Raw genomic sequence first — 18,707 nt, forward strand, 5'->3', positions numbered from 1 at the left:
TTTTCTGCAAATGTCTAAAAGTTTCAATGCTTTCTGATGAATTGTATTCTCAGAGAGTGTCTCCAACTTGCCATGGTTTTCTGAGAAACACTCACCACCTACTTTTGCTTAGTGACTACAACATAACAAATAAATTATAGAGTCCATCAGAGAAGGCAGAAGGGTTGGCTTGTTAATATCAAGATTCATTTCTGACCTAAAGACTAGAAGTAGTATCCAGAAAGGCCACTGAACTGGGAGTTAAGTCCTTGAATTTGGATTTGCTTGACTTTGGGCAAGTCCCTGCTTCTCCCTGGGTTTAAGTTTCTTACTTAGCAAAATGTAGGCATTGAATTAAGTTCCCCTAAGGGCCTTTATTGACCTGATACCTATACCTCTCTAGCAGATTGTGGGAATCCTAGTAACAAAACATTTGATGTAAATATCTCACAGAGGTGGAATAAGAGTGACTAGTCATAAGCTCCTACATCCATTTATGTGAAGAGACTCAGTCTTACCCTTCTTGGAGAAATGGAGATTTTCTCAACATCACACATGGAGTTACCTACAGACCTAAGATTAAGATACATTATTGCTCCTGGCCTGCATGAATAAGAGTAAAAGGATCCTATGAGTCAGTCTGCCCAATCAACTGTATTTCACATCACTAAAATCACAGGGACACTATTGCTGGAAGGATCACCAGTTTGGGTTTTGAGGATAGACGCTCTGGCCAGACCGTGGATATACTGTCAGAAAATCCACAGGGAAAATCCTAAGAGGCTCTGACGTGGAAACAAAAGAATCTCTCAGGCTCCCTCTGCCCCCTACCAGGTTAGTCTCTACATGCTTAAAGGAAACTGTCTGGCATGTCTGGCTCAAGGCAAGCTACTGATGACTGGAAGTTGAAATTCATGACTCAAGAGGGTGAAGGCACAGAGTTATTTTAAGCCCAAAATGAAGGGGCAATTTGTGACAGTATGTGAGGGCCATGGATGGTGGTTGACAAGACAGAGAACGTGTCTAACTTTGCTACTGTGCAATATCTCAATGGGCATAACACCATTGTCAGGATGCCTCAAAAGAGTGAGTCCTCAAACCTTCAAATAAGCTGCTCACTGGAAGGCCTTTCTGAGATGGCTTTAGCTGCTGCATTGCATTGAAGCAGGGCCTGGACTCAGTTTTCAGCTCATCATCTACAGCTATGTGACTTTAGGCAAGTAGTTTAACTTCTTTGCATTTCAGTTGTCCTATTTTTAAAATGGTGGTCATAATGCCTAGCTTGCTGGGTCGCAGTAAGGATTTGTGAAGAATGCAGGCAAAGTAACAAGAGCAGTTCTAGCACACAGTAGGGCCTCCATCAGGGGAGCTATTTTTATAGAAGACCACAGCCTTCTTCACAGAACCATGCTGGTTCATGAAAATTACTGCAGTTCAACTCATTTATGAGATTCAAGCAGGGAAAGAAAGGTAGAGAAAAGAGTATGGGAAAGGCATTTGCGATTTCTGAAAAGCAGCTACTATATTGGTATAAACAAATAAACAATAACTGTAAATGTATCTTCAGATGACAAACACAAGTCCAAGAAATTATGTTGGAACACCCCCACAGCACGATATATCACTATTAGGCCATGATAATGGATCAACTTTCTTCTCAGATATCCTCTCAAGGCCTCATCTCCCTTAGGACTCAGCCTCTTCCTCATCTTTGCAGCTGGTACAGTGTGGAAAAAGATGTTCTGTGTATATTTCTCTGTTAGAATGTGTTGAACTACTTTCCATTTCTCAGGCATTTATGGGCACGTTATTGCACACTGGATAAAGTATTAGATACTCTGGGGAGGCCAAGAGTTTAAGATTTTGCTTGCACTGACAGAGCTTACAGACTGGTGAAAAAGTCAAAATATGCACTGAAATTTATAGTGAATGTCAGTATCAGAGGTAGGTGAGTTGTATAGGTGCTGGGTGTGACTGAAGTATAGAGGACAAAGTGAGGTCCCATATGGGGTAATCAGGACAGGCATCACTTGAGGGATTGGGAAAAAGGGCACTGCAAACTGGCATGAGTACCTGAGCAGAGGCTGTGTAGACCATGTGTGTTCAGAATAAGGTGGTCTGGGCAGAGAGAATGAATGTTTTTCACTGCCTCTATGGGAAGGATGGTTCCTGTGTCTTACCTCCTTACCTCCCTAATGCCAAGGTGGTGGACCATTCATTATTGTGTCTCACTGTAGACGCTCAACAAATATTTGTTGAATGAGAGGATAAGTGGTTGAATAGATTTCCATTAAATCAGATAATATCCTGACACTCTTGGCCAAAATTTATGTGGCAGCTGAGTTGAGTTAATCTAATGGTTCATGTCCATTCATTGATGTTAGCTGTCATCCACTCATTCAAGTGATAATGATGCTTTCCCTATTAGGAGGAACCTAAGGACTAGGAAAGTTAGGGGATTGCTGGAAGGACAACATGGTTCATCCTATAGCTCTTGATTCCCCCATTTGCCAAGACCTAAAAAGAAGAAATCAGAGAATTATAGTAATTAAGACCTGGGGGGACTCCTGTGTTCTTAAGTAGGAGAGTTCTGATGCTTATATGTTGTTTACCATGCAGGTCATACTTGGACCAAGTCAATATAAACATTACCTACAGCAGCAACACCAATAATGATGGCAACACTAGTAATAGGATCAACAACCACCATTAACATTCATTGAAGGCCTGCTGAATGCTCTGTTTAGAGCTGAGTTTTAAACACAGGCTAGTGACTTCAGAGTCTTTGTGAATATCGTCTTACCATCCTTGATGTTAGAAACTGTCTTCCTAGGACTTTGTTTCAATTTCTGGCCCTGAAGTTGTAAGGCATGGCCATATTTAAAATGTTCTTTACTGGTCATGACGGCCCCATCATTTAGGTGGTGATGAACCCTCTAGCTGGGACAGCCAAACTTATGAGTTAGGTCAAGGGTGACAGAAACCACGTAAATTAGCCAATCAACTCAGTTCCTCTCTCACATAGAACTCAGTCACGTGGTGGATGTTATTATGATGAAGCACAACCCTGTCACAGCTCATGCTGCATTACTGACATTCCTCTACATGTGGCTTTGTTTTGACTGTCTCTTGACAAGTACCCAACACAAGGCATGAAGGTGTGAAGATTCGCTAGAAACAAGGAACTGAGCCTGTGGGAGCTTGTCCAAATCAATACAGAGAGAAAAAAAAGTAAATTGCACCTCTTCCTCTAATCTTGTCCTATAGGAAAACACACATATAACTTTCAAATTTTCCTTAAAATATTCTTTATAGTAATTCTGCAGCAAATATAAACCATTCAGCACAACTTTTTATCGTTTCCATTAAATCAGCCTGCTTTTAAAGCATTTTAATGGGAGATAGCAAGGGAAAAAATGCCAGATCAATGTAAATTTTTGTGTGAAGTCCTTTGTGGCTTATTAATTTTTTGTAACAATAATAACATGTGGCAGGTGGTGTGGGGTCTTTTATCCAAGTAGCCTGAGCTTTGTTATTCACTTGACCTCCATTGTGTCCCAGAAGTTAAATGCATGCACCCTGGAGAGGATCAGATATGGATGGAAACAAGATTTCATGTTGAATAAGGATCCAGATCCCACTGCTCCATGGTGGAGAAGAACTGTCCTGAAGCTGAGGGTGGATCCAGGCTCTGTGGGAAGGGATCTGGAGGGCTTAAAAATTCTGCGAAGGCAGAATGGGCTCTCTGGGACCATAGGTTGACTTGGTTGAGACTTAGCATTGGCAGCTGGACAGCAGTTTAATTTCATCAAAGATGTATGGTCATGGAGATCTGGAAGGTGGCCTGGCTTACCTGGAGTTGGTGCTGAGCAGATGTCCTTTACTGTATTTCTCTCATTCTTCTCTCATGCTTTGGAACAAAGGAAAAATGAATGGCCTTCAGCTCCTTTTCTTGGCCTTTCTTTAGCTACATTATTTAATTATTTATTTTGCAGTACTGGGGCTTAAACTCAGGGCCTACACCTTGAGTGACTCCACCAGCCCCTTTTTTGTGATGGGTTTTTTTTTGAGATAGGGTCTTGTGAACTATTTGCCCAGGCTGGCTTCAACCCACCATCCTTCTCATCTTTGCCTCCTGCATAGCTAGGATTACAAGGGTGAGCCACTGGCACCCTGCGTTTATTATTATTTTTTAAAATATGGGACACTTCACGAATTTGCATGTCATCCTTGTGCAGGGGCCATGCTCATCGTCTTAGGATCATTCTAATTACAGTATACATGCTCCCAAAGCAAGCACTATTAGCTCCTTTAAATTTTACTTCTTACTCCCTCCTTCTTCCTCTCTCCCTACCTTTCTTTTTCCTCCCTCTCTTCTTCCCTCCCTCCCTACTTTCTTTTCTCTTTTCCTGCTCTCTCTTTCTTCTACCTTTCTTTAAGGGAAATAGATTAAGAATAGAACATTTATAGCCAGACTTTCTTTATACTCTTAATTCTGCCTCTTGCTGGCTGTGTAACCTCAGGCCAATTTCCTAAACTAACTTCTCTATGCCTGAATTTCATGGTTGCAAGGAAAAAATTATAGAAGTGCCCTTAACTTGCTTCCAAGTGACCAGTTTGCCTGCTAGATTAGCACAAACTGTACATTTTTCATTTGGTGAGAACCTGGTGCCCTCTGAATATTCAAGGTTACCAAATGTTCACTGTTATTCTTTAGTATTCCTGCACCTTCTACTTGCATTGCTTGAGTCTTACACCCACTGAAGAGGCAGTTATATCTGTTCCCAAATCTGTTCCTGCAGTTGAACTCACTGAGTTGGTGCAGTTGACAAGAGAAAAATTAGAATAAGTTGGAAAAACTGGTGTGGTAAGTCACTACAAATAACTACTGTTGAATTAGGTGTGGATGAGGTAACGGAAAAGATCAGGAAACAAAAATCTTAAAAATCCAGAAAGCCTCCAAAAAACTTTAAAAGTATTTTAAAGTTACTTCAACTTTCAAGAAACTGAAAATTCTTTAAAGTGTGATTTATGAAAAAGATAATGTGGCCTGCCAGTGTGCAGATCACACTGGACGCCAAGGCCTTCTTTGCCCTCCATCAAGAATTGGCAAATTAGCATACATTTAGAAGCTGCGAGTTAAAATAAAGTGTTTGAGGATGTAAGTTGATTCCCAAGCAACTAGTGATCCCAGTCTTATTGTCAAAGAAGAGTTCTTCTTTGCTCTGGTTTGCATTAAGAAATTAACATAGAGGATTCACTAGCTCTCCTTTCTCCTTTTAAAAGGAACTAACACTGAGATCCAAGTGACAGGAAACTTCAAGTCAAGAGTAGAGGTCCTGAGAATCCTGGAATTCCTCTTCACTGAAGTTTGGATTAGGTTCCATGTAAGCCACCTTCTCCCCATCAGGAGGACTGTAGGGTGGGACTCAGCTGGTTTCCAGGCAGGGGAAGTGAGAGAAGAAAAGGTTTACTGGATACTGGCATTTTAGAAATCATGAAGAGCACGTGAGAGGGGACCCAGTAGGGTTTCCCACCCACAAACTTACCAGACAATCTCTTTGTGTGGGTAGTGGATTTTCTCTAGTGAGCATCTCAGGTGATCATACTTTTTTTGCCTTTCTAATTCCTTCTCTAAGGAGGTGTGAGCACATCACCTACCATCAGCCAGTGGAATGTGGAATTTGGTTTCTAACTCTTCCTTCCAGTTATGGTTTATCATCATCTGTTTTTTTCAAATACAATATTTTCTTTCAAGCCAAATCAACGTATCAGGTTCTTTACATTTTTTTTTTAAGTACATCATCCCTAGGGAGAAGGATAAAGACAACAGTAAAACTTGGAATCAGCCACTTTTTTAGGATTCCTCCCTCAGTCCATCTGCCTCCAGCTTGAGCTCTGTGTCCTGAGTGAGGCTGGGACTGGAGCATTCACCCTGGGCCCCCACCTGAGAGCTCTGTTCCCAGATTCCCAGTCTTAAAGCAGTCCTCCCACCCAAGCTACAGGATACCCAGCAGCTCACCCTGCTCCCTAGAGAGGCAGCTCAAATGCCATTTAATGTGTTAACATATTGATTGGTCTGAATATCACAAGCCTCTGAACCAAGCAAAATGCTGATGGCCTAGCTCAGAGGCTTTGTTTTAGTCATAAATCTCTGGCCAAGTAAAGCCACTGTGCTGAACCTTGCCATGGCAGGGTGGACCTGGCCATAAACTGGTCCCATGTGTAAATCCTAGGGCTGGAATAACTGGTTGGCCATAAAAGGCTGGAGGGGCCTGGAAAGGGGGCAGGTAAAAAAACCCCACAGACTTACTCACATAAGATGTCCCCTATTCTAAACACTGTGCATACTCTGTCCCTTTGCTGGAGGGGCCATCTATCTAGAAATGAGGAGATAATTTCCAGAGGCTTTAATGGACAGAATTCTGAGCCCTTTGGTGCAGAAGGCCTCACAATCATGAATAATGATGTCAATGGAGCTTTGAAAGATGTAAAGACTGGCATGAGCTTTGGAAATCACCAAGTCTAACCTTCTCATGTGGCAGAGAAGGACTGAGTTCCAAGGCCACATCAACCTCCACTCTGCAGCCAAAGGAAGGTTCCATTTTACAATCTATGTCTGGAATAACCTCTTTAAAACTCATGATTAAAGCTCAAACATGACCAGGGCTCTCCACTACCCTCGGGTCCAGAATCTGACTTTCTGTATGTGCCAGGGCTCTTCCTGACTGAGAAGTTCTTGGAAAAGATTCTAGTTGCTATTATTGGCTGGCCTCTCCTGGTCCTATTAGCATGGATACAAAAAGTGGTGCCATTTGTTGAATTGTGTCCCCTAAGCCCACCTCAAATAAAAATAGGTTAAAGTCTTAAATCCTTATTACCACAGAATATAATCATATTTGGAAGTGGATTCTTTATTAAGGTAATCAAGTTACAATGCAATCTTTACGGTGGGCCCTAATTCAGTGACTGTGTTCTATACAAAGAGGATTTGGACAAGGAGACAGACATGCACATAGGGAGTTCCATGTGAAGATGAAAGCAGAGATGGGGTGGAGGGTGTGGATCTATAAACCAAGAAATGCTAGAGATTGCCAGCAAAGCACGACTAGCTAGAAGAGAGGTATGGAACAGATTCTCCCTCACAGTCCTCAAAAGGAACCGGTCTAGATGATACTTTGATCTTGGACCTCCAGGCTCCAGAACTGTGAGACAATAAAGTTCTGTTATTTAAGCTACCAGTTTTAATTTGTTATAGCAGCCCTCACAAACTAATACAGGTGGATCATTCAAAACCATGCCCACTAACTGGAGACACAAGTATACTGCCAATGAATGACATCATCTTTCTGTGTGTTGACCAGCCTTCAGATAGACAGCCCACAGGCTTCGAGAAACAGCTCATTCTTAAGGCATTTTCCTGAGGGTCAGAGACCACACAGGACATTTTCCTACACATTTACCTCTGCCTCCCAGATGAATAATACCACCATCTCCTTCAGGGAGGTCCCTCTGTAGAATGATACCAGGAAACACTTGCTAATGACCCAGGAATCATGGGCCAGTTAGGTTCACCCAGGGTAATACTCATACCTTTAATCCATGCATGCTTGAAATAACTAATGGAGTTGGACTTCAGGGTCACTACTGTGTCAGCCAAGTGGGAGCTTTGCAGAACACAGCAAACAGAATCGCTTGAGAAGCCCTTTATGATTGCACCAATGATATGTTCACCTGGGAGTTAATTTCTGGGCTGGAACTGCCGCTGCCAATTCTTATTTGACTTTAAAGGGTTAGTTCAAAATTGAGAGGATGGAACTTTTAAGGGACATTGGGCCTGCAGGGGCAGCAGAAGCACAGAGAAGAGCCAGGAAACTCTGGGCTAGGGCTGGGTTGGGCGGGAATGCCCAGGCGCAGGGCCAGTCTTTCCTTCCCTCTTCTAAATTCACTCAGAACCTTATGACACTGTCCCTGGCCTTATAAACTGAAGGCTGATAGTTCCAGAAAAGGCAGTCTTCTGGGTTTTGGCTGAGTTAGTTCTTCAGTGACACGTTTAAGTGAGATTTAAGTGATGAGGGCTTGGTCATCTACAAAACGGGAAGAGTCCATCTTTCTTTACCTGCTTCTCAAGAGATATATGCAAAGTGTCTGAAGAAAGGACTGTCTAGATTACCCACTCTTTATAAATGGTGAGTCTGCCATGCAGCTTTGTCTGGTTCCTGGTGGGGGGGAGGGGTTATAAAACCCATCTCTTTGGTTGAGACTTCTAATAACATAAATGATGAACCATGGAACATTGGTTCCATGATGACCATTCCTTCTCAGTCTGCAGCATCTTCTAATAACATAAATGATGAACCATGGAACATTGGTTCCATGATGAACCATTCCTTCTCAGTCTGCAGCATCTTCAAGGGACAGAGGATTGAGGAATGGATTGTGACAAAGTCTGGCAAGATGGGATCTGGCACATGAACTCCTGCCTCATGGGAGCCCTAGGGTTAGGCTTTAAAGTTATGTAGATAGCTTGGAGCAAGTTCTGAAGCCCCATTCAAAATGGCTCCTAGCCTTTGCTTAAGGCAGCTGGTGGACACTCATCTCATGCTCTTCGTGGTCACAGAGTAGAGTTTGTGTAGTAGGTGCTGCTGTGGGTGGGCTCACAGGGTCTCTGGCCTTGGAAACTTTGCCAGTTGGGGTCATTCAAATAGTGGTGGTAATAATTATTACATTGATATTAGATTATAATTACCATAATGGCTATCACTCCTTGGACGCTAACTCTGTTTCAGATAATGTGAAGAAATTCTTTACAGCTATCTCATTCAATCCTCTTAGGACCTGAAAGAGGCAGGAATTGTTGCCTCCATTATACAGATAAGAAAATAAAGATTTTAGGAGGTGAATTACCTTGTATTCAGGTTAGTAAGTAACAGAGCTGAGATGCCAACCTAAACCTGTCTACCTCTAAGTCCACAGCTGTTTCTGTGTGCTCCAGCCTCATACAGAAGCAGAATGAAAGCTGGGATGAGATGGGGAAGGATGGGATCAGACATCCGTGTTTCCCAGAACTTGAGAGGTGAGAGGTATCCTGGACATGGTTGAGGAACGGTAGTTTCTTGAGGACCCACTGTGTATAGACCTTAGTTCTTACTACGTGTATCAGATTTAAGCCTGAGCTAGGCTCAAGGCAAAGATGGATTCTCAAGTTCAGAATGTTCTTTCTTCTTGGGATACCATGGACCTTTAGCTCAGGATACTTGCTTCCACCCAAGGGGGTTTTGTGTTTCTACATACACCTCCTCTTGTCTGATTCTTATAGCCTCATCTTCTCTGGGTGACAGGCAGAAGGGAACTCTTGTTCCCTTTTTCACATAGCTAGACAGAGTGGAATGAAGAGTAAAGAGCTTGTTCAGAGGCAATGTTAGAAAGTACTAGAGCTGTTTTATCGCCAGAGGACTCCTACAAGTGAAAAGTGTCTTGGAGTGTGGGTTTTGACACTCATGTTATCTGTCTGGCACCAATGGTCTGTCTGACCTGTTTCCAGAACCATCTCTTGGTAGGGAGATATGTTGGGGGGAGCTACAATAAATCCAAGTTGGGAGTCTCCTCCCTCCCTGGCATTTTTACATAGGTAAAAATGAACACTGGTTTTTGTAGGACAAGGAAAATGCATAACTCTTCCTATTTTACAGATTTAGAAAATGGCATGGAAAGAAGAAGGAAATGGAACTCAGTTTTGAAACAGGAAAAGCCTACAGACTCTAGGACTGATCCTTATATCCTTTTACTGAACTGAGTGAAGGGAACTGGACCCCTTCAGACCTCGTTCATGACTGCTTGACTCTGTACATGCCTGGGGAAAGTGTTTAAGAGAGTACCAGAGGCTGGAGCCCCATGTTGAGTCAATCATATGCCACTGAATCCTTTGGTATCAAATGCATCTTCTAATTTAAAAGATTTTATTATTTACTTTCCTCTAGTATAAAATTCTTTTGAGCATGACGATGCACTTCTGTCAGTCTGATGTAAATCTTAGTAAAATTTAGCATCTCATTTTAAAATGAGTAATAAATACAAGAAGCTATGCTAATAGTGCCCCAATGAATCATTTTGCATGGCCTGGGGTGACTGAACTCCATTTTTTGATGCACCAGTTTAATCCTTTGCTGTTTTAGAGGATTCATGCTCTTGGATGAAGAAGATCCTTCTTGCTTTGGTTCAGTCTGTTTGGTCTGGCCTTCTAATAGGCAGAGACTGCCACTGCAGGCAATCCTTCATGTCACAAGTCACCGCAAGTCTGCTGACTGAGGGCTCAGGGACACTTCTCACCCAGGCTAGAGATTCTCATTCCTTCTTGGCTGCCTCTACCAAGGACAGGACTTGGATCAGCAATGTATTCACCTGAGTCTTGGTTTTTCTTCTTGGCCTACTTGGTGAAGCCCGTTTTGCAACTTGAGCTCTGTCCTTCACCTGGTTCATTGTCTCCCATCGGAAGCAGATGGTTTTGCCTCGAAAAGAAACCTTCCTTCAGTCATTAGTGACCCTGGATACATACGCCATATGACTTAGTGTCAGCAAATATAAAGCACAAAATAACATCTCAAAGGTGACTTTTTAAGGAAGTCTCACCCCCAGCATCCTGTCTTAGCCCCCTTCACTACACCCTGGTCCTTCAGTGTCTTTGGGGAGCAGGTGACAGCTTACACTCCTCTCCCATCATGCCATGCAGCTCTTGTAGGTTGTTGTTACTTCTGTGTTCTCTTTATGGCCTTGGTTCTTGTGTTGGTAGTGGAGTCTCTTTCCAATACCCCATAACTCCCTCAGAGAGCACTTGCTTTTTTCCCTCCCCAAAGCATCACGTTTCTAGGGCTTTCCTTCCTGGCTTCCCGCCTGAGTTCCAGTGTCAAATTCCTTTACTATTTCGCATGGAAGTCTTCCCAATATGCACTTGCGTGTTCACCAAATTTTACAGCTTTCAAAACAAGCACGGCTACAAGCATGCTCACCCTGATGCATCTATTGAAGACTGGGAAAGTGGGGGTCGATGGAGACGTGATCCCTAAGCTTATAACTTGTAGAGAGGAGACTCCTTTCCCAAGAACCCCAACATTCCCACATGCTGGCCTCCAAAAGGAGGTGACACAAGTTGAGTATTCAGATTGGCCAAGTCCTGGGGGCCGCTGTGTGAAAATAATTGAAGTCTTTAACAGAGGTGTCTAAGAGAGCGATTAAAAGGGAATTGTAATTATCGAGCCCAGAGGTAAAATTTCAGAACTGGCCCATAAATCCTGGTCTGACATGAAATTTAAAACTCCCCAATGGTCTTCAATGCCATATTAAAAGGGTTTTAATACTAAGGAGTAGAAATAATGAATGATAATCAGGGTATTGTCTCTGGGAGCAGGGGCAGCTCAGAGGGAAATGCTGGCGGGGAACTGTAGGTTAGCATCGAGTTGTGTTCTATGTCCTTCACTTCATGAGAGATCAGTGAAGCAAGGGAAAGCATGCCAGTGGGGGGGATGGAGTGACATGTTGGCAGAACTATTTCCCTGAGAGCTCTAGCCCCAGCTCTGCTGAAAGCCAGAGGCACAGTCTGTGGCTGTTACACAGCCAGTCTGCAAGGAGCCTGCTTGAGGTCTAGGCAGTCTGTGGGCTGTGGGAACCTTAAGTGCCTTGGTCTCTTTTGAACTTCCAGAGGCCTTGCAGATCAACCTCCTCATAGCCCTGGGCCCTCTTGGCATCTGTCCCGGTGTGAGCAGATGCTCAGGCATGGAGAAATAGTGTGGCCCAGAGGAAAAATCTTGGCTCAAAAGCCAGCCCTTTTACTGACTGGGTGGCTTTGGGTAAGTCACTCCACCTCTTTGCTCATGGTTCCTCTATTTTATCAACTTCCTACATGACATGTAAGGATGACAAGGCAGAACAAATACTGCACTGAAAGAATATGTTATAATAGGTTTCTCTTACTCTGGCACCTAATTGCTAGTGCTCATTCTCCTCTGGGCTTATTTTAAGCCTGTTCCTTTAAAATTTGGTGGCAAAAATATAGCAAGATGACTCCTGAAGCTCCTTTCAGCTCTTGGATACTAAGATAATGATGGAACCTTGAGCTGGTCTGGACAGTGCATGGGGTGCTCAGGCCAGTTCTCCCTGGAATATGGGCTCTGTGCCTGCAGCCTCTCAGAGCAGTATCTTTCCAGGCAGCTTCAACACACTGTCACTTTATGCTCACTTGTGATCATTTCAGATGCTTCTCCTCTCCACCCTTCTCCACAGTACCCCCAATGCTTTCTATATAAACTGTTGTCAAACTAAATTTTCTAGGTTCTGTTGGTTGTAGCTCAAAGTAGCTGGTTGTTTTGACCAAGCTCAGGTCTGCAAAACTTCTAACAGAAAAATTTAACTGTGTGTTTTACTCAGGGCCTCCACCTTGAGCCACTCCACCAGCCCATTTTTGTGATGGGTTTTTTGAGATAAGGTCTTGTAAACTATTTGCTTAGGCTGGCTTTGAACCACGATCCTCCTGATCTCTGCCTCCTAAGTAGTTAAGATTACAAGTGTGAGTCATCAGTGCCTAGCTTCCTTCAAAGCTTTGGGTCACCAGCAGACAGGCCCCATCACTCCTGGGTATATACCCAAAGGACTGAAAGTCAGCATCCAATAGAGATACCTACAAACCATGTTTATCATGGCACTACTCACAATAGCCAAGTTAGGAAATGGGTCTAGGTGCCCATCGACAGATGAATGGATGAAGAAAACTTTCAGAATGTCCATAATTATTGCCATATTGAGAAAATAGAAAAAGATGTTTTATCTGTGAAACACAAATAAGATATTAATTTTTGAAGGGGAGATCTTCAAAGCAGTATATGAGAGCAAACACATTCAATAAGGAAGTAGAGCAAATCAACAACAAAAGAATAAGGAAGTGAAAATAGTAGGAAATGGTAATAATATAAATTAAGGCATTCAACATGTATTAAAAGTGCTTGAAATTAGCAAGTAAATAATGTAAGGCAATTTTTTTCAGAATCAATGCACATGAGTTTTCAAAATGAATAAGGCCTACTGAGTGATCAAAACACTGAATGCAAAAGAAATGATTTCGTAGAAATTAAAACCAACAAAACCAGGCATGAAGAGACTGGAACACCTCCAAAGAGAGAGAGAAAAAAATAAGCTCACATTAAAAATATTGTATACCAACACACGCACAGGAAATTAATGTGAGTCAACTCCCTGTATAGCTATCCTTATCTCAACTAGCAAAAACCCTTGTTCCTTCCTATTATTGCTTATACTCTCTCTTCAACAAAATTAGAAATAAGGGCAAAATAGTTTCTGCTGGGTATTGAGGGGGTAGGGGGGAGAGGGAGGGGGCAGAGTGGGTGGTAAGGGAGGGGGTGGGGGCAGAGGGGAAAAATGACCCAAGCCTTGTATGCACATATGAATAATAAAAAAAAAATTGTATACCAGAACAACTTACAATTTCTCAACAACATCAGAAGCTTGCAGAAAATGGAGCAAGTTATTCATTATTTTTTTATATGAATTTTAAATTCCGAGAGCAGTGTTAAACTTTTCCACTAGGATTTTCATATTACTAGTTTCTCTTTGTGTATCTAAAAATTTTGTCTTGCCTGTTTCAATCCTATTTTCTTTGAAATCTACATTAATATTAGGAAGGTCACCTCTAGTCCAAAGAAAAGGTATTCTATATTTACCCCATTTTCTTGATTATCTTAGCCTACAAAGTTCGTGATTCTACTGAAGTTTTGTTTTGTTTTTCTTTGCTGGAAATCAAACCCAGGACTTTGTGCATGATGGGGCAAGTGCCCCAGTCCTACTGAAGGTGTTTTTTGTTTGAAGGGCTTGGACTAGGCAAGCCTGTATCAATTCTCATATTATTTGGAATCATCACATTATTTTTCAAACCTTCCAAAACCACTCTTCAGCAACATCTATGGAACCTTACTAGAGTTAATATTTTTAAGTTAAAAAAATTGATTGACTTCCAAAGTAAACAAAATCCTAAAAATATAGCATTGAGATCCTTGCATTTAAATCTAAAAGTAAAATTATCTCTAAAAGGAGATCTAATTACATTAGCCCACTTTCCTCTTAAATGTAGAGTATGTAAACATTTAGTCAATCAGAACACCTTATAGTGCAGGCTAAGTTGATATAAAAATGGTTTTAAACAACAATTAACATCATCATTCAACATGTGAAGAATCTAATACATCAATCAGCAATAAGCATTCCAGCAGTAGGGCAAAGACAGACTAAGACAAGAATTCTACCCTCAAGAAATTTTTAGCAATGAAGACTAAAGAATCATAAGAATGAAAAGCAAACAAGGCCAAGGTACACATAAGCAATTCCATTGAATTCAACAAGCATGAGTGTAGTGTGTGCCAGGCATTGAGGTAGGTACTGGTTGGACGATGAGACACACTCCCTGCCCTGGATAAACTTATATTCAAGAGTTTTTACCTTGATGTTGTCTAAATGATGAGAAAATTCAAAGTCAAGGAGATCCCAGCCCAGCATGGGGCAGATTAGTTAATTAATTGGGGAAAGAGGAAATTGAAGAAAGTAGAGGCAGAACAAGACATTCCTAGCACCATGGCATGAAGAAAAGCAGCATATAAGTCCTTCTACCTATCTCTGGGGAGGAGGGGTGAGAATTTCTTAGGCAGGTGGCAAATTTGGGATCCTATCACTTGATTGCCTCAGACTTTTAATGTTCACATGTCCCAAATAGAAACAATGGTAAATAAACTGGGTGTGGTGATACACACCTGCAATCCCAGCACTTGGGAGGCTGAGGCAGGAAGATCTTGAATTCTAGGCAAGTCTGGGTTATGAGAGAGAGGGAGAAAATGAGAGAGGGAAGGAGGAAGAGAGGGAGGGAGGGAGAGAGGGAGAAAGACAGAGAGAGAGGGAGTAAGGGAGAGAAACAGAGGGAGAGAGAGAGAGACAGAGAGAGAGAGAAAGAAAGAGAGAATGAATGAATTTTATAAAGAAAAAAGAAAACATTCAGTAATGACTCTGGTCCTGAATTTTCTTTGTTAAGAGACTATTACTGCTTTGATCTTATCCCTCATTATAGATCTGTGTAAAGTGGTTTATATCCTCTTGGTTCAATTTTGGTAGCTCATACCCATCTAGACATTTATCCATTTCTTCTAGATTTTCCAGTTTGTTGGAATGAAAGTTTTCAAAATATCCCCTAAGGATCCTCTGAATTTCACTGGTATTTGTTGTGATATTCATTTTCATTTCTAATTTTATTAATTTGTGTCTCTTCCCTCTTTCTTTTGATTAGTTTGGCCAAAGATTTGTCAATTTTGTTTATTTTTTTCAAAAACCACTTTTTTGTCCCATAGATTCTTTGTATCACTCTTTTAGTCTCCTTTTCTTTAATTTCTGCCTTGATCTTTATTATTTCTTTCCATCTGATTTTGAGTTGGGCTTGTTCTTGTTTTTCTAAGAGCTCAAGGTGTATCATTATGTTATTTCTGTGACTTTTTAATTAGCACTCATAACTATAAACTTTCATCTTAGTGTGGCCTTTGCCATATCCTAAAGGTTTTAGTGAGTTGTGTTTTCATTTTCATTTGATTGTAAGAATTTTTTGATTTCCCCCTTATTTCTTTGATGATTCACTGATTACTCAAAAGTGCATTACTTGGTCTGCCTGTTTTTGTATATTTTCTGTAGTTTCTTTGTGCTGTGGATTTGTAATTTTATTCCACTGTCGTTTGATAACATACAGGGAGTTTTTTCAATTTCTTATATTTGATAAGACTTGCATTATGTTCTAAAATATGATTTATTTTGGAGAAAGTTCTGTGGGCTGCTGAGAAAAATGTGAATTCTATGGCTGTTGGATGGAATAATCTGCAGATGTATGTTAAATCATTTAATCGATAGTAGGGCCAGACGGATGCACTGCTGCATTCTTCCAGACCTTTAAAGAAGAACTAATACTATGCTCCCCAAATAATTCAATAAAACAGAAAGGGAAGGAACACTACCACATTCATTCTATGAAGCAGGTATTACCGTGACACCAAAACTAGATAAGGATACAATACAAAAAGAAAACTATAGACCAATTTCCTTGATGACCACAATTTTCAATAAAAGACTTACAAACTAAATTCATCAAGACATTAAAAAGATCATATACCATGATCAAGTTGGTTTCATTCCAGGGATTCAAGGATGATTCAACATACATGAATCAATAAATGTGATACAGCACATAAACAGAATAAAGGACAAAAATCACATGATCTTGTCAAAAGATTCAGGAAAAACCTTTGACAAAATTCAGGACTCCACCAGAAAAACCCTGAAGAAGCTAGGAATATAAGGACTGTACCTCAATATATAGCTAATTGGGCTGAATGGGAAAAAACTAAAAGCATTTTCTCTGGAGTCAGGAGCACTCTTATTTACTATAGTTCTTGAATTCTTAGCCAGAGCAATATGGCAAGAGAAAGAAATAAAAGGAATTCAAATAGGAAAGGAAGAAGTCAAATTGTCTCTATTTGTAGATGATATGATTCTGTGTTTATCCTAAAGACACCACCACAAATCTCCTAGATCTGATAAACGCTTTCAGCAAAGTAGCAGGATACAAAATCAACACACGACAAAAAAGAGCTGGCAGAATGGCTCAAGTGGTAGAGCGCTTGCCTAGCAAGTGTGAGGCCCTGAGTTCAAATCCCAGTACTGCAAAAAAAAAATTAATGGACATAAAATCAACACACAAAATTATTATTTTTGCATACCAATAATGAACAGGCTAAGAAAAAAATCGGGAAAACGATATCATTCACAATAGCCTCAAAAAGAAAATACCTAGGAATAAATTTAAGGAGGAAAAAGACTTCTACAATGAAAACAGTAAAACATTGGAGAAAGAAGGTGAAGAAGACACTAGAAGATGGAAACACTGCCAATGTTCCTGGATTGGGCAGACTCATGCTGTAAAAGTGGCTGTACCACTGAAAGCACCTTACAGATTCAATGCAGTCCCCATCACAATTCCAATGACAGTCATCACAGAAATAGAAAAATCAACCCAAAAATCAGAGGCACAAAAGACCTTAAATAACCAAATAAATCCTAAGTAAAAAGAGCAATGCTGGAGGTATAACAATACATCTCCTCAAATTGTACTACAGAGTCATAGTAACAAAAATAGCATGGTGCAGGCACAAAACAGACACTTAGACCAACGGAATAGATGATCTAGAAATAATCCTACAGAGTTACAGCTATCGATTTTTGACAAAGATGACAAAAACATACATCAGAGACAAGGCAGCCTCTTCAATAAATGGTGCTGGGAAAACTGGATATTCACATGTAGAAGACTGAAACTAGATTTCTATCTCTTACCCTGTACAAAAATCAATTCAAAATGGATCAAAGACCATAACATACAACCTAAAAATTGAAACTAGGGAAAACACTTCAAGGTATAGGCATAGGCCATGACTTTCTGAATAGGACTCCATTAGCACAGGAAGTAAGAACAAGAATTGACAAATGAGATTACATCAAATTAAAAAGTTCTGTACAGCAAAGGGGATAATTATCAGAATGAACAGACAGCCTAACAAATGGGACAAAATCCTTGCTAGCTATTCATCAGACAAGGGATTAATATCCAGATTATATGAAAGCTCAAAAATTAAACACAAAAGAATAAATAATCCAATTAATAAATGGGCAGTTCTCAAAAGAAGTACAAATGGCCAAATATACATGAAGATACGTTTCACATCTTTAGCCATAAAGGAATTGTAAATCAAAGCAACGCTGAGAATGTCAGAATGATTATTATCAAGAAAACAAACAAAAACAAATACTGGTAAGATGTGGGTTGGGGAAAAAGAACCTTTATACATTGTTGGTGGGAATGTAAATTAGCACATCTACTATCGAAATAAGTATGGAAGTTTCTAAAAATAATCTAAAGATAGAACTCTCATATGATCTTGCTATACCACTCTTGGGCATGTAATTCAAGGGAATGTAAGTCAGCATGAACTAGAGCTACCTGCACACCAATGTTTATAGGACACAATTTGTAATAGTCAAGCTAGAGACTCAGCCTAGGTGCCCATCAACCCATGAACAGATAATGAAATGTGGTATATATATATATACACCATATATACATTTTCATTTTACAATGAAGTATTATTAAGTCCAAAAAGCAGGAGGAAATGATGTTTGTAGGAAATGGATGGAGATCGTCATGTTAAGTGAAATAAGCCGGGCTCAGAAAGACAAATTTTGCATATTCTCTCTTATCTGTGAAATATCTAGACCTAAAAAATGACATGAACATAAAAGGGAGACTATTTTGGGGGGTGGGGGATGGGCAAGAGGAGTGAAGGCAAAAGGAGAGGGTGATGGGGGTTGTGGAATATGATTGAGATATATCATATGTATGTATGAAAATATAGTGATGAAACCTATTAAAAGTGTAAAATAAAAAAGGGGGATGAGAGCTAAGGAAGAGCAATGGAGGGGTGAATATGACCAAAGTACCTTATATCATGTATAGAAGTATCACAGTGAAACCCTTTTGTATAATTAATATACACTAATAAAATTTAAATCTTTAAAAAAGCAACAATGGTAAAAGTGTTAAGAGTAATTGAAGTTTAAACAAAGAGATAATGTCACAGGTTAGA

General features: G+C 40.5%; 1 protein-coding gene, 1 long non-coding RNA gene and 1 other non-coding gene across 3 annotated transcripts in view; 1 reads left to right on the top strand and 2 right to left on the bottom strand.

Moving 5' to 3' along the window:
* Alk (ALK receptor tyrosine kinase) overlaps positions 1–18,707 on the bottom strand; it is a 689,643-nt gene that overhangs the window by 185,952 nt on the left and 484,984 nt on the right. The window lies entirely within an intron of this gene.
* Positions 4,173–4,279, bottom strand: LOC141415180 (U6 spliceosomal RNA). The gene has a single exon (XR_012440195.1). It is a non-coding gene; the product is annotated as a U6 spliceosomal RNA (small nuclear RNA).
* Positions 7,854–13,332, top strand: LOC141414781 (uncharacterized). Its single transcript, XR_012439642.1, has 3 exons — positions 7,854–8,168; positions 8,949–9,055; positions 9,672–13,332. It is a non-coding gene; the product is annotated as an uncharacterized lncRNA (long non-coding RNA).

The sequence above is a fragment of the Castor canadensis genome, chromosome 12 (assembly GCF_047511655.1).
Source record: "Castor canadensis chromosome 12, mCasCan1.hap1v2, whole genome shotgun sequence".
Lineage (NCBI taxonomy): Eukaryota > Metazoa > Chordata > Mammalia > Rodentia > Castoridae > Castor > Castor canadensis.